Here is a 4,210-nt window from a genome sequence, read left to right on the forward strand (position 1 = left end):
GGGACCCCAGCTACTTACAATATACATCAATGATTTTGATGAAGGAATTAAGTGTATGATCTCCAAAATTTGCAGATGACACCAAGCTGGGTGGCTGTGTGAGCTGTGAGGAGAATGCTAAGATGCTGCAGGTGACTGGAACAGGTTAGGCGAATGGGCAAATGCATGGCAGATGCAGTATACTGTGGATAAATGTGTTTTGGGGGCAAAATCACAAAGGCAGAATATTATCTGAATGGTGGCAGGTTAGGAAAAGGGGAGGTGCGACGAGGCCTGGGTGTTATGGTACATCAGTCATCGAAAGTTGGCATACAGGTACAGCAGGCGGTGAAGAAGGCAAATGGTATTTTGGCCTTCATAGCTTGGGGATTTGAGTATAGGAGCAGGGAGGGCTTACTGCAGTTGTACAGGACCTTGGTGAGGCCTCACCTGGAATATTGTGTTCAGTTTTGGTCTCCTAATCTTGCTATTGAGGGGGTGCAGTGAAGGTTCACCAGACTGATTCCCGGGGTGGCATGACTGACATATGAGGAAAGACTGGATCGTCTGGGCCTGTATTCGCTGAAGTTTAGAAGGATGAGAGGGGTTCTCATAAAAGCACATAAAATTCGACGGGACTGGACAGGTTTGATGCAGGAAGAATTTTCCCGATGTTGGGGAAGTGCAGAACCAGGGGACACAGTCTACGAATAAGGGGTAGGCCATTTAGGACTGAAATGAGGAGAAACCTCTTCACTCAGAGACTTGTTAACCTGTGGAATTCTCTACCACAGAGAGTTGTTGATGCCAGTTCATTGGATATATTCAAGACAGAGTTAGATATGACCCTTATGGCTAAAGGGATCAAGGGGTATGGAGAGAAAGCAGGAAAGGGGTACTGAGGTGAATGATCAGCCATGATCTTATTGAATGGTGGTGCAGGCTCGAAGGGCCGAATGGCCTACTTCTGCACCTATTTTCTATGTTTCTATCTATGTTTCTAACATTTATTCCCCTCTGTGCCGTGTGTTTGATGTCTGCTGCTTTCCCCGCGTGAACAAAATCGATTCCAACTAAAACAGCACACATCCCGCTCAAGATTGAAAGAGATTTCATGCAAATTCAAATGGTTGTTTTAGACTAATTGATAAGAGATTATTTTCTATGACTAGTCAAAAGCTCCGTTATCAACAATAACAAGATTCACACATGGCACAGCTTAAAAAGCCATGTAAAGCAAACCACGCCCTGGGGGTTCATGTCTGCAGGGATAGAATGGAAAACAGAGAAGTTATGTTAAACTTGCATCGAACCTTGATTAAACCACACTTGGAGTACTGTGCATATTATAGAAAGTATATACAGGCACTGGAGAAGTTGCAAAAACGATTTACCAGAATTGAGAGGTTATACCTGTCAGGAAAGTTTGACCAGACTTGTGCTCTTTTCTCTAGAAAAGAAAAAGCTGTGGGGTGACTTTTTGGAGGTCTTTCAGATTATGAAGAGTTTTGAAGGAGAAAAATAGAGATGTTTCCACTTGCGGGGGAAACCAGAATTAGGGGCCATGATTATGAGATCGCCACTAACAATTCTAATAGGGAATTCAGGAGAAATCTATTTACCCAGAGAGTGGTGAAAATATGGAACTAGCTACGATAGGGAGCAGTTGAAGCGAATAGCATAGATGCAATGAAGGGGAAGCTAGTTAAGCACATGGCGAAGAAAGGAATAGAAGGCTATGTTGATGGGGTTAAATGAAGAAAGCTGGGGGAAGGCTCATGTAGAGCATAAACACCGGAATGATCCTGTTTCTGTGCTGTAAATACTATGTATTACTATGCAAAGAACACTCATGACTGAGCTTTACCAGTGGGCTGCGTTAACTGCCTCGCACTGTTGGTACTGGAATGAGCCGCCCCTGTTTAATTAATAATTACATTTTCCTTTATTGTAGAAACAATCGAGCTAATTTTAATTCTGTATTCTCGGTGAATGTTACAGGCGCGGGTCTCCCCATCAGATTCTGCCCCCATTGGCTCCTGGACCATAGAATGGAGCCCTGTCTCCTGGACAGCGTCTAATGATAGCGACAATAGGAACTGGACTCGTCAATGTGACATTAGACATCTTGATTTACAGACATTGACTTAAAATCTCAACTGGTCATCACAATGTTGGAATGTTAAAACAGGGGAAAACACCATTCCACACAACCAGTCATAGTCGGCGTTTATCCTCCAACCTAACAAATAGTTTCAAACACTTTATCGGCTCTGTCTTAATATTCCTTCAACCTACATTTCTTTATCGATCTTTTCGATTTAAACTTGAATATTGACACAATGTCTGCCTCCGTTAATGCCACAGCCTCACAACTCTCCATGTAAAGAGGTTTCTCCTACTATCTGATGTAAATTTCTTACATGTATTCTTTAATCTATGGCTGTTCTTTACAGATTCCTCAACTAAAGGAAGCAGCCTCTTTGTATATATCATGTACTGTCTCTTCTTAACGTAAATCACATGCATACTACGGGCCAAATTTGATCAGCCTGCTATCAACGCCCAATCTATTAAAAGTCAGGAAAGTGCAGCTAAAATGGTTAATTGATAGCATTTTATTGGAGATGATTGTGCCCTTGCTTGTATTGAACAGTGAGAAGAAATTATTTGATAGTTTGGCCGCTACCCGAAAAATCAGGACAGTCAGGGGGAGATTCTAATCAAAAACCTGCAGAGCCCCGATACGTTGCTCGGTCGACAGAAAGGGCAGGAATATCTTGTATCGAATATCTTGTACTGGGTGATCTTACGATATTGGTGTGTGAGCAGAACTGATGGGTGGTCCGTGAAACAACCAGCATGCGATATGCATGAAGATTATACCTGAGGAACGGGTCCAAAACCTGATCAGTCATGCTGACAGCATCACTGAATGGTTAATGTGGCTCTGGAGAGGGAAAACACGTGTAAAACCAAAGGGTGGAGATCTGTGTAAATGTCGAGATAGAGATATGATAATGATGAGATGCTGCTTAGTGATGGCAGCAAATATTCTAACGGCAACAGATGCGGCTGTATGAGGAAAGGTTCATTCAGACTGTCCTGACATCTGATAATGTTACACTGTATTGGTTTCTCTTCATAATGTAGTATTGTTAATCTTTAGCCTTTGCCTGTTAAGTAGGGATGTATAAATCACTCTAAGGTACCACTGGGCTGATGGGTCAGGGCTGATTCTGCAGGATTACATAAGAGATGTAATTAAAGACATGCCATTGTATACAGATTCATAAATCTGAGATAACTTTAATCGTTTGAGAAAGTTTGGTTTGATTTTGTACTACAAGGGAAACATTATCATTTTAATTGACATCATTGATACAGAAACAAAATAAGACCCAAATTCCAAGGTTTTACTTGGTAGGATTTCAATTATATTGATTAAGAGTGAAACTATCGATAAGATAACGAGCTAAGATTATATACTTGTTAGCCGAATGGGGGAAAAAGCTTGTATAGTCAGGAAAACTATCGTGATTGATAAAGGGTAAGTCAATGAATTCTCCTTATATTGTGTTGAATTTTAACTATTATATAATTATGTAATGGAGAAATATGAATTTCCAGGTAGAGGGAATGAGCAATGTATAAAAACGAACTGTTTGTAATGAGTATTAGATATTTAAACAAACGCTGTAACACTGAGCTCAGAACTGTAACACTTTAGAATGTCCAAACAGCCATCATCAGGTGTGGCTGTAATTTTTACCCTTAAAGCGTATGTTTAAGTATTTTACATATATTGCATGCTTAATAATCTCAAGACACCTCACTTCAAAGTTCAAGAACTTTACTGAATAACTTATGCCCAAAATAGCCTAGTTCTTTAAACGTGAATGGGCTTAATGTATTAATTGTTGTTAAGTGCCTAATTTGCCCATCACTCTTTAACGCTCCACTTGATCCTGAAATTCTCCAAAAGCCAAACGCCACCTGGTTGCAGGTCCCCGTGTATCCCACGCTCTGCCAGTCCAGCTGGCATCCAGCTCCCCAATCCCCCCCCCTCCCCACCCCCAAACTCCCCAAACCCCCAAAACCGCTTTCCCCTGTTTCCACCACACTCGCCTCCAACAAGTGTAAGGAGCTCATGGACTTCTCTATATCAAAGATTGAGACCATCTGATCAGCTGCCTCTGCGAGTTCTCTTGCAGTGGAAGGCATGGGATAT

This window comes from Pristiophorus japonicus, chromosome 9 (genome assembly GCF_044704955.1).
Source record: "Pristiophorus japonicus isolate sPriJap1 chromosome 9, sPriJap1.hap1, whole genome shotgun sequence".
NCBI classification, from domain to species: Eukaryota; Metazoa; Chordata; class Chondrichthyes; family Pristiophoridae; genus Pristiophorus; species Pristiophorus japonicus.